Source organism: Rattus norvegicus, chromosome 3 (genome assembly GCF_036323735.1).
Source record: "Rattus norvegicus strain BN/NHsdMcwi chromosome 3, GRCr8, whole genome shotgun sequence".
NCBI lineage: Eukaryota > Metazoa > Chordata > Mammalia > Rodentia > Muridae > Rattus > Rattus norvegicus.
This window is the reverse complement of record NC_086021.1, coordinates 123,990,407-124,003,632: the sequence shown is the minus strand read 5'-3', so window position 1 is coordinate 124,003,632 and position 13,226 is coordinate 123,990,407.

Sequence of the window (13,226 nt, the reverse complement as noted above, 5' to 3'; positions counted from 1 at the left end):
TTTCATATTCAAGATTCTCCTTTATACTTTTGTAGATTAGCAGTTACTTTTCTATAAACCAAAGCCTTTGCTCACCATGCGTCTTACCCCTTTTGTGCATTTTCTTTCTTTCGGTTATTTCTTCAGACTCTTTATACAGAGAGTGGGTAGTGAAGTTTAAACGCTAGAAGCACTCTGAAGCTGACTTACATGTGAGGAACAACTTCTGTGATCGGGCATAAGGGAGGGTGTCGAACCGACTTTGTCCTGCTCTGTGTTAGTAGGCAACAGCAGAAACTCTCTGAAGGCAGAAGGCAGGTGATGTCCATTCCTACCATAGAGCACAGAGGAGGGCTCTGAGTTCAGAGCTTGCGTAGCCGCACACAGTATGGCAAGGCAGCCCGGTGTCTAGCTGTAGAGTGAAACTACACCAGGGAAGAGATTTATTTATTTTTTATTTTATTTGGATCATAATATTGGTTTTAAATTAGCTTTTTGGTGGAGAAACACTTGAATAACTCCCAAAATATCAGCTTCACCATTCAGGTTTAGAGATAAGAAGACCTCGGGGAGAGTTGGAGGCACAAACTAAGTACAAAGAAAAGTTGCTCACATACATGTCTTGTGTTCTAACAGTGAACCCCTAACTTTTAAGACCTGGAACTGCCTAACACCGAATTTTCAGGAGAGAGGGAAATGAGAGCAAAAGAGAAGATTTTTTTTTTTTTTGCCTGGATTGGAACAGAAAATAAGGCTGAAGCAAATAGAACACTTTCGAGACTTCTGACAGTTCAAATGATTCATAAATACACGGGCTGACAAGGGCTGGTTTGTCCCTGCAGTTCACTTCGCTCAACTCTGCATGGTTCTGTAGGACAATGAAATTCAATGCACTTAGAATTCCGCCCCCCCCCAAAAAAAAAGAAAAAAAGAAAAAAAAAAGAGGAAAAAAGTGAGCTCAGATTCTTTTAAAAGCATTTCTATGAGAAAACGGATCATTTACATGCCAAAAGCACTTTTAATGTGACATATTTAGCACATGTATTATTTAGAAGGAAAGCGCTTGAACTTGGAGAATTTTAAAGTCTGTAAAATGGCACCCCGCTGAGCAGAAAGGTGGCTGCTCTGTAATGTGATTATTTGGTATAATAGACTTGTACATAACTTTTGATGAAATTAAAGGTATGACATTTACTTTCTTTTAGCCCTGTAAATTGCACTTTAGAACATAAAGAATGGGCTGATGTATGAATTTGTTGTTCCTTCAAGCTATTGAACGGATTTTTAGAGAACAGTTTGGGGGTTCATCGATGGAGTAACCATCAAATAGCTATCCCAGGAGCTTTAATGATGCTTGTGTAGCATTTAACACTTCTGAGAAAATTTCAGGGATCTTCAAATTGAAGCGAGTAGATGCTGTGCAGTCCTGGCTTGTTTTGTGTTTTTGTGGGGGTCTTAACACAAATGCAAGGATGCCAGGTAGGCTTCTGTGGTCTTAGTGTCAGGGAACTGTGGCTTCCATTAGCTGTGGTGAAATGCTGTTTGTGGGGGTCATGGTTGGACTCCAGTTTCTAGGAGAGAAGAAGATTTGAATTGCAAATCAGAAAAGATTTTGTACATATTCTCCTCATATTCAGTAACCCAAGAAGTGTCCTTCATACGAATGCACTATCATATATACAGTCAGTAGTGAGAAAACCATAGCTTCAAGAGAAATCACCATGTGGTGAGGAAAACAGAAAGACACACATTCCCTAACTGCTAATAACTTTGCCTTAAATGACAAAATATTGATAAGGTGCATGAGTGCGAGCCTGACACACACACACACACACACACACACACACACACACACACACACACACACACACACGCAGTAGAATAAGGAACAGACAAAGCTCTCTGTTCTCTGCATGGCTGGTCTGAAAGTGCTCCTTAAGATATACTCCCAAGAAATGGCTTCTGGGTACCACTGGATTCTGGACTATCTGTGTGTTTACTAGAGCTGGGTCCAGGACCACTGTGCTTCTGGGAATGTAAGGAAGTGAATGCCTTTTGAGGAGGCTATCAGAGTGGAAGTATTATGCGTGACTCCTCAGGCCCTTTCTGGAGACTTTTCGCTTCTGAATGTCTCTCTTGCCCATTCCTTTACTCCCCCCACCCCCACTCAGAGATTTCAATTATAGTGTTTAAATTTGCTACAGGCTTGAAGCTTGGCACTCAGGAACTCAGCTTTGTGTCCTTGAATAATTTATCTGGGTTTCCTTTAGAGACAGAGACATTTGACTAAAAAACAAAGCTGACTGGTAGGCTGCACCTATGCTATAGGTCTGTGCAGCTCTGAGAACCACAGGAAGTTTTTCCCTAAAAGGAAATTTTGCACTAGTCAATCCACAGTAAGGTATTTTCCAGTACTTTTGATTTCATAAGTTAGAAAAACCAAGATTTTGAGTATAAGAAATTAGTTACAGTGAAAAAGAATTTTTATTTTTTAATTTTTATTTATTTATTTATTTATTTATTTATTTATTTATTTATTTATTTTTTACTATTTGCACACCCTTGTTTCTACTGTGTTGCAAGAGCTTTGTTTGGGGAGAGATGAAATTCAAACTCAAAGTGGATCAACAGCCCAAAAGGTGCAATTATGGTCATTTAAGCCAATAACATAATTGTGTATGTAGTGTATATATTTATCAGACATGTGCAGCCATTTTGAACTCTTTATGTATTATCATAGCCACTTTGCAGCTTTCTTGAAACAATTTTCAACATCATTTAAGCAGAAATCTCTGAGAAGGTTAAATGCTAAAAATATACTTTGTAAATTACATCGAGGTTATGTCATAAAGCCTGGAAAATCAAAGACAACAAAAAAGTCTTACCCTCTCTCTATTTCCTTGAGATTAATTAACAGTAGAAGCTTAATTAATTATCATCATCTTCTGAGGTTCACTGTCTTTATTTTGAGAAACAGGGTTGAAAAACGACATCTTTCCCAGAGGACTTCAATGCAAACTGTTTTAAACTCTCCCCAGAATCTGTTTGTTTCTTTAGTTGGGCATTACTCTAAAATTCCATTCTCAGAATAAACACCACCCCACCTGGTATTATGACAACTTTTCATCTTTAAGCCCAAAATTTAGCGTTGTTTGAAGTCTAGTTTATTTCACACCTTTGCGAGGCTTTCTTTAATGCAAGCGGGTAGAGTCCCTCTCATTCCTTCCCGTGGCAATCCAACAGTTACTAATATTCACACGGGTGCTAGAGAAAAGCAGGGCTGCTCTTAGCAAGCATGAGGCAGCGTTTTAATTTGTAGCTGATAATTTGCTATTGGAAGCTTCCCCTGATTAGTCTTCTGACTGCACCAACAGTTTGTGAGGTGGTGTGAATTACCTGCTGTGTATGTTTTTACCACTCACTCAGGGATGAAAATGAATTACAACCTAGCCCTCAATTAAAGCTTGAAATAAGAAAACCTCAAACTTCTTTTATGTCCTCACTTCTAAAGAACAGAATTAGTTGCTTCTGATATCCCTGGAATTGTAATTCACACTCTTGGAAACCCTGCAATGGATCTTTCGGCCCCATTCAAACAAGCACATCTCAGCTGTTATCCAACTCTATTGCCTTTGCTCCAAGTCAAATCATTGTCCAACAGCTGAGAATTGAAACAAACTCCATTTGTGAAAATGAACCATGCTTTATTGATAAAGCGCAATGTTCGTAAGTGTCAATTTTCCCATCGCACAGAATTAATTGTGTTGGTTTTGCTTCCATTAATTGTGAAATCTAGGAAATGGAGTGATGGGCTTTGATTTAATTTGTCATGAATGCACCATCTAATTTTCAGTAGCAGTGAAAAGAAACACAATGAAAACTTGGAAGAAATCTTTCTGACACATTGTTGTTAGGTGACTTGAGAAAATGTCCATCACTACTCATGGCTCTGTGAAGAGTCCATGAGAGCTGGCATTGTGTTTAATGGGTACTATTGACATGTCAAGAGGGAACACGAGTAGTCGAGTCACCCGAGTGCTTTTCCACCAGCCTGTGTTCTTTATAAGCTAACAGTAATGTGTTGTATTTGCTCAACAGAGAGCTTGTGAGTCCAGGAGCGCCTTCATCCCACACAGGAACACAACTTGTCTCATGCATCTCAGAAAAAAAAAGTGTCTCATGCAAGAAAGGCCCACACCAGTCACGTATAATCAGTCTGCTGCTGTTCTATAATGTGTTTGGGGGAGGGGGAGGCTGCCTATACATCTTCTCACATGGGGCAAGCATTACTGTAAATGGCAGACAAAGAGAAGTAAGCAGGTTCTGTCTTGGTAGTATGGCTTTTTACTGTGATGCCCAGGAAGGCTATTAAAGGTGTCTACTACTGCCTCACCCCATTCAAACAGTCCCTTTCCCTTTTTATTATAATTATTAACTCATATTGACTGTACAAACCAATGCATTTCACTGTGAAATTTCCATATGTACATACATTTTTTTTGGATGAGGCTGAAGAAATTGAATATTCTGTCTGAATTCCGAAAGAGGGAAACTGAGTGAGGAGGAGGTATGGGATGGGGAGTGGTCTGGGTTGGAGGCAGACAGGGCAGGTGATGAAGACAACTGTAAAGAGGATTAAAGAATAGAAAAAAACAAAAGGAAAAAAGAAGGAGGAAAGCTGAGCCAAGAGAAGGCTCTCAGCTGGGCCCATGTGTAGTGAGCTGCTCGTCAGAAGGAAAAGAACATACGTAGACAAAACCTGTCATTTACCAAGAAGCTGTAAGCTCCTTGACAAAGAAACTCATTTTTTAGCATTTTCTGTGTGTTTTCTATAAGATATAGTTGTAATTCTGGCTTGCAAGGTCCCGGGGAGGGCAGGTAGAGTTTGATGCATAACTTTTAGCAGAGTTAACTTTACTCCTGATGTAGCAGAATTACATCAAATTTGCCAATGGATTTTCATTCTGTCTCTACTTTAAATACAAAACTTTACTGCTCACGGTTCTGCCCTGAAGCATCAGGGGAATCACGACAGGTGCAGCCCAGCTTGCTTCCCATCCTCTAAAGAGGAAAACCATCACTCATTATGTTCTTCCTCTGTCCTCTGGTATCAAATGAAATGAAAATGATATGTAGCCAAATAGTATGCAATGTTCTTAGAATTCTTTCTCAAGACCAGAGAAGGGGACACACACACATCAATTCTAATTGTCAATTTAGCTTCTTTATGTTGGGCTTAATCTTTCTGGAGTTGGTATACTATTAGGTGACCAACCCTTTATATGTTCATTCAGGTAGAGGAACCTAGACCCTTGATTTTGTGTTGGCTTAGTGTGATCAGAAGAGTCTTAAAAATCACACTTTCTAAGACATAAGACTTGTGTCTTTGCCAGGTATGCAGTCACATATTCACATATCTTTAATCATAGAATCGAGGAGGCAGAGAAAGGTGGATTTATAGGCCAGCCTATTTCTACATAGTGAGTTTCAAGCCAGCCAAGGATAAGGAGACACTATCTCAAAAAAATGTATCTGTATTATATAAATATGGAGACAAGGACTAAACGAATACCTAGTGTTAGTGTGAACTGAACTATGGCCACTGAATGGTTGACTATATTATACATGCATGGGGTGGTTGAGTAAGAGTTAAAATTGAAGTCTGCATTACCGTCTACTCGGTAGAAGGCAGACTGGGCTCTGAATTTCACTGTCTCTGTAAGGTCAGCCAACTGGGAAGCGCCTCTCCTTTGGGCAGAAGAGGAAGCAAGGCACAGACAAGAACCTAAGCTCGTTTTTTTTGCCAATCTCAAGTGAGGGCCTGGTTGGCTCTGTCCCTTCCTTTTATCTCTTGTTCACTCTTCCATCCTCTTATCCTCCCACTTTCCCCCCTCTTTTCCTTCATTCTAGCAAATTCCCTGCCATTTATCAAACGTGTGTTATTCTAGATTATACTTCGCATATCTAGGATTTGAATAAAATAAAAACTCATTTTAAACATTAAATATTCGACAGCATTAAGAATGGCAAAGTGTGCATGAAAATCACTCAAAAAAAGGCAGGGGAGTGTGGGTTACTTGTGATCTTCTGCAACAAGACAATCTCCTCATGTAGTTCACTGTGGCTTGGTACACACTGGACCCTCTCAGACCATTTGGCTCCCTTATTTTGGGGGAGTTTTCATTTATTCTTCCTCCCTACCCTCCAGTCTCACATGCAAAACAAAACAAAAATCCAAAAAAAACCCAAAAGAATTATTTTTGTCATCTTAAAATTGGTGAGTTTATCAATTACATAGAAATTAGAAGTTATGAAATATGATCTTGATATATTGAGTTGATTGTTTTTACAGCCAGCTGTATCCTGTAAGACAGAACTGATAAATTATTCTTTGGCTGGTTGGGTTTTCTTTTTTTTTCACATGCCAGATAAAAATCCCAGCACTCCAAAGCAAATAATGTTGCTCATTGAGACTCAAGCACTGAGAGGAAGTTTTAACTGCTAATATTTCAAAGTTTTTCTTTGGAAAAAAGTGTGGAAATATGGATGATTTCTGATTTCTATAACACTTAAGTGCATTTTCTTCCCTTACAGGCAATTTAGTCCACTTAACATGAGATAGCATATATTACCATAAATTAAGATGATTTTAAAAGATAGAAGTCGAGTTCAAAAAGGAATCATATGCAATTCTAGAGCACTTTGAGAGAGGACTTTAGAAATTTAAACCTAAGAAACTTTTTGTTGGTAGTAGTGTAAGCCTAGCTCCATTCCTAGAGAAATTAAAATGCATGTTCCCCAACAATTTTAATTGATATCACATCAAGAGATTTGTTTTTTTTTAAAGAAAATCTTGTTTGTTGGTTAATTAAAAAGGACATTAAAATGAATGTATCAGTCAATTTTACTAGTTTTATTAAATTGTTGAATATGTGAGCCGTGAGAAGAAATGGTGTTGAAAGTATACAATAGATGCTCCTAAAATGTTAAAAACGGAAGTGCCATATGGTTCCACAGTCCCATGGCTGAATATACAACCAAGGAAAATGAAACCAGTGTGCTGAAGAGGCACCCAGGCTTCTTTTTTCCTTGAAGCACTATTCACAATAGCTAGGAAATAGAAGACATTTAAAGGTTCATCAGTTGGTAAACTGATTAAGAAAATTGGTCCATCTGCACAATTGACTACTATTCATACACACAAACCTTGCCATTTGTGGGAGGATAGATAGGACCCCATATCATTATGTTAAGTGATATGAGCCAGGCACAAAAGACAGGTCCAACACGACCTTCTTGAGAAATGAGACCTAATGAAGTTGGCCTTATAGGAATTAAGAACATTAATTAAGAAGTTCTGAATGGTGGTTACCACAATAGACACAGTAGAGGAAAGAAAAGGTGGAGAAAGTTTTTCCGTTTTCTCTAAGATTCAATTGAGACAGCATAAGAATTCTGGAATACTACTGTATATTTAAGTGTCTATAGGTAATATTACATAGTACATTTCAACAAGCTAGAAGAACAGATTTTGAAAATAAATAAATAAATAAATAAATAAATAAATGTATGTTTGAGTAAGCACATCTATTTAACCTGGTTTAAGGCCTTGGTTGCCTCTCAGAGGTTAAGGTCTAAATTGTTACTATGGCTGAAGAGACTGCACACACAGGATAGAGTATGTGGATTTTTCAAGCTACATCTAACCTGAAAACCCCCTTCTTGTGGTCTAGCTTCCATGGTTTCAGGAATTGCCAGCTACCAAGAGAGGGGTGCAATTTATCATCTTACTCAGCTGCAATACCTATGAATTCTAACATTGACCTGCTTGGTGAGACATCTGTAAAGGTATAATAAGTGGCATTTACGTGTTGGTGGCAAACAACGGCTGTCTAATTGAACTTTATGTCCAATCAACAGGAGGGCAATAATGCCCGGTACTGGCAACCTAGTCAATTTTCCAGGCTTAGGAGAGTAACCGTTAATTGTCATCCCCTTGGTAGGTCCTGGATTAACAAGTTAACTTGAAAGAAATATCATGATCGGTAGATGATCCCTGTGGCCCGGTAGAGATTCAAGTGGAAGTCTTTCTTCCTTTAGAACCTTGGCTCCTTCGATGCTTCCCATTGTATTCTGGGAACAGGAAGAAAGGAGAGGTGGTGGGAACAGTACCGTTTCCAGGACTAAACATAAAACCTTTTCTTGAACCCGTAAGATCAAAGCTACATTTTATGTTTCCACAACCTGACACACCCAGAACGTCTGTGATTTTTTTCTCACAAAAGGAGCCCTCAATAGGTCTACGAAAAGTTTATGTTCAGAGCTTGAGAGGGTTCTTCCCTCTCTTTGGAGTCTCCTTGAAGATAGAACCTTGGACCAACTGACAGGGCAGAGGAATTGGTGGGAGACACAGAGAGAAATCTGCTAGTAAGTTCAAATATTGAGTACCATGCAGGGAACTTTTCCTTCTGAGACAGCGCACCGTTCTTCAGAAGACAGGCAAGTTTCTGTTGGCAGAGGAACTTGGGATTCTATTTTGCAATTTAAATCTTTGCTAAAAATTGCATTGTTGAGGCAGGTGCCTGCCTCGCACAGGTGGCCAGTGCAGCAAATCATTGTCTCCACCAAGAAGTATCCACGGAGAAGTGTTACCACGAGGAACAAAGCCAGCAACCTAATGAAACAAATGAAAAGGGGACAAAAACAAATCTCCCCTTCCTCCTCCCTTCCTTCAGGTATGATTCCAAATAATAGCAATTTAACAGTCTATTCAGGAGAATATATTTATAACCAGGGCCGTTCAATATTAATCTTAAAGTCAGAAAATAAACCTTGTCATTTATTTAACCTCAGCTTGATAAGAGGTTGGATTTGCTACTGGAAGTCTGTTACAAATAGCTGGGACATTCTAAGGTCACCAAATGATGGCTGTCATTTTTGTATTCACTACAATGATAAAAGAGCTTTTAAATGTTTGGACATTCAATCTATGTAGTGTTCCGACCTGGACATACCCTTTTACTAAACACTAGCCCACTAAATCCTCTTAGAATGTTGTTTACCTCCAGATAAATCAAACCTGACAACCTAGGTTAACTTCACTGATTCATTTTTCAGCCACAAATGATTAATAATTTTTCCAGAACGAAAGCTACAGACTTCTTATTATACGGTGGGACTACAGGGACTGATAACTCTTGGATGTCATGTGAAATGGGAAGCCATTTCTCTGGATCCGACGCTTCTAGTTCTCCACTAAGCAGTCCCTACCTTCCCTGACTCCCCCCGCCCCCCACTCCCCACCTCCCACCTCTGCCACTGGAGGATTATCCAGCAGGGATGACCTTATCAGTGAGCTGGAAGTCAGTGACTTTCCCTCGTGAGTCTGAGCAAGCCATTTTCTACAATTTGTACCCAGTGGCCCAAGAACAGGTCTTGAGTCTTTTCAGAGCCTAAGTGGGTATGTGTTAGAGCTGTGAAATATCTGCTTCTGCAGTAGTTAAGACACAGATTTGCCACCAGAGCCTTAGCTGGCTGAACAGAGCCCCACACGATGGAGACAGGCCATGCCACATAGAAGGAAAATGAACAGAGAAAGGAGAAATGGCTCCCTCCTGCTTAGGTGCAAGGTGCTTTGCCCTGAAAAGATTAGGAGGCACGTTTCTTTATGCCTTATTTCACCTCTGTTCATTTGGGACAACCTGTCTCATGGTACCCCTTTCTATACCCACCCTTGGCGAAAGTGTGGTTTCCCTACAGACAGATAATTAAAACCAGCCCACAGTTCTACTACAGATGTCTTACAGTCACTGGCTTGGCACAGGGAGCTTCTGTAGCCCCCTGGTTATCTCTTGGATTTCTCTTCATCCAGCACTTTGTTAACAGTATTTGCAAGCATGCCATGTTTCCAGTAGAGTTGAGCTAGTGAATGGCTTTATTTCTGTGACTCTCCATTTTGCGGTTCTTAGCATGGACCCCAGTGATAACACTTTTCACACTCAGAATTGCTTTCTGTAACCCCGGAAGGCAGGGATGCTTCTGAGGACACAGCACATATAACTTCTCTTGACACCAAGGGCACAAAAGACTTGATAAAATGGATGATTGATTACTGACTGAGCTCAGCACTGAGATTTTCCATTAGGTTTCGTAACTTTCATTAGCTTCATACCTAGAAAAGTTAGGCGTTTGTCCTCAATGTCTTTATCTGCTGTCATGGACTCGAATATTCTGGCTTTGGTAGTTGCAATTGGAGAGAATAAAGGAACAAATTAAAGAAATTTCCTTAAGCATGTTTAATAATAATAATAATAATAATAATAATAATAATAATAATAGCAACAACAACTCACTTTCTCCCCCTGATCAAACTTAAGCTTGAAATTAGTTCTAATTTGATCTCTGTTGCTTTGATCATGTCTGTTCTAACCCCAGGTGAGAGCCAAGCTTTCATTCTTTGGTGATAACACGGGGTTTCGTGGCACAGTGCAAGCTCATCCTGTCTGTGGGTACAGATGAGGCGGGGATGTACAGAGCATGCACTGGCTTCTCTCCAGCTGTCCATGTCTACTGTGTAATTACATAACTAGGACAGAGGCTATCTGTCATACAATTCCTTTTATAATTCCATGGGAAAAGCTATTGAATCCGGGCAACAGACAGTCCTGAAACCTCGTCTCACGGATGTTTTACATTCTTTCCCTAAGTCCCCTAAGGGGCCAGGCTATGTTACAGGACAACTTCCATGACAAATTTCCTTTGAAAAACTGGAACCATTCTGGTGTGATCTAAGAAAGAGAGAGAGAGAGAGAGAGAGAGAGAGAGAGAGAGAGAGAGAACATTAAAGTATGCTCAATACTTGATGTTCATACATCCATCCCTCTTGTTTTTCAGCAGACACTTTTCTGTCATGAAAAGTGATCTGATTTGTAATTCTCTTCATATTTTTCCTGTTTTTACCTTTCCTCTCTTCGTTCTTTGTGTTTTCCACTCTCCATTCCCCACTCAATTCCGTATCCATTCTATTATTGTCTAACCCATATGCAAATGACATTTTTAAAAATAGTCTTTTAGATTCCCTATGCAGGATCCCACCCAATTCATCCTAATACACCTGCTACCTATCTTACATCACGTCTCCTCTTCCTGGGAGAACAGAAGAAGAGATTGTAATGAGTTTGTTTTTGCTGCGAGTTTTCTGGCAATGCATCTTGCTGTAGACCACAGGATGATGAGTACACTGAGTGAGACAAATAGGAGGCATCGGGAATGACTTGTAAGCTAGAGGTACGTGGCTCAACTCAGTAAATGGGAGGTCTGGGTTCAACACGTGGCACTAATTAAAAGCAGCGAATAAATAACAATGGCAAAAATGAACTAATGCATAAGCGAATGAAGGCTCAAGAGACACAGATTTAAATATAAAGAAAGAGGAATTGAGTTGAGAAATGGCAGAAATGGGAGCAGAAGAATGGGTACAAAGAAGTTGAGAGAAAGTTTAGAGAATATTCAGAGGGATGGAGGGCTGTAGAGGGCAGAGGGATTAGGTTGGAAGGTGATGTTTAGCTTATATTCTCATTTACAGAAGCACCTTCTGTAGCCTAAATCTCTTTTGTCCTTTTCTACACTTTGCTATTCTTTATTCTTTTTTTTCAAGCTTTAAAAACCCTTAGTCTTTATCAAACATGTTTTTAATCTGTGTGGCAGTGTCTGGAATCTTTAGATTCTGTTACCTCTCCTTTCTGTTTGCTCCTGGTCACAGTGATATGTAATGTATTTCAGCTGTCTCATTGTGAGCTGATTCTCTTTGGATCTAAAACTGTTCTTTTAAGACCTGAATTGAGAGAAGTTCTTTGACTACCTTCTACTTGTGAGAGTTATCTCTTTTAGCAACAGTAACTCAACGAAGGCATCAGTAGTATGTGCGTTTGAAGTCCCATCCATGATACTCAGAGAACCCCCAGCGTCTCAGGTCTGCGTCTTCTTCTCCATCAGCACCAGGGTCAGCGTATTATAGACAAGCGTCCTCTCTTCTTTGTGTCTGAGAGGTTGGTTTCTTGTTAGCTTTACACTAAGGGGGACACCCTTCCGACTTCTCTATTTGGGGGCTCTCCATCACTTCTGGATGATTACTGTGTTATCTCTTTTTCGTGTTATAGTTCTAAAAGGGAACATCAGCGCAGCAGGGTCAGGAGAACACTCTGGGATACATGGTTGCCCTCCCTCTACCTACCATGCCTGCCTCTCTTCTGTTTTGGTTCTGACATAGTCTTTCAGGATAGTTCAGCAATTGTTTTCAAACCACTACTTTTATGCTTTAAGTGAGCATGTAGGCTGTATTTTGTCTAGGAAGGTCATTCAGGGTATTTAGACTTCTTTATCCTCCAGAAATTAAAGTTTGGAGTTAACATTAGAACTTATTTATCATCTAAAGGTTGGGATACCTCTGTGTGTGCATGCATCTCTGTCTGTCTGTCTGTCTGTCTGTCTGTCTGTCTCTCTCTCTCTTACACACACACACACACACACACACACACACACACACACACACACACACAATTGTTTTCTTTGTTTTTGGCCTGAGGTTGCTGTGCAGCCTCGAATGACCTGGTTCTTTATCCTACTACCCTGTATTCCACGTCCTGGGCTCACAGGTGAAGGTTTCCTCACAAGGTTTTCCATGTTCTAGGTTCACAGGTAAGTATTACATCCCAGGGTTTTAGATGTCATTTTATAGTTAATTTCAAATCCACTGACTTTTTCTTTTTTCTTTTTCAAGGAAGGTGAAATGTTCAGAGCTGTTATTTGAAAGGTGAATCAGACAGGGGAGTATCAGAGCCCGAGACGAGTTCATTAGATGGTTATCATGGAGTAGGTGGGAAGTGAGAAGCCTGACTGGGGAAGGACGCTGAGGACTGATGGGAGAGAGCCTTAGATGATAATGAATATGGATGAGAAGATGACACTGTCTTTCACTGGTAAAACCAGCTTGTTGGAATACAGACTAAAGAGATGTTAGCTATAGAAGGGCCTTGGACGCTTTCTCTGTAAGTCAAACTGAGATATTAATGAACTACTGTGCCGAAGCACTCCTTTCTCCATTGTCCTGCGACTCAGTTTGTTTGGGCTGGAGAGTATTAACCTGCCACAGTGTCAAAAAAAATTCCCAGGAAACACTGCTTGCTTTTTGTAACTCTGGAAAGCCACTAACTTCTGCACTAGATTCCAGAAGGAATTAAATCATTATC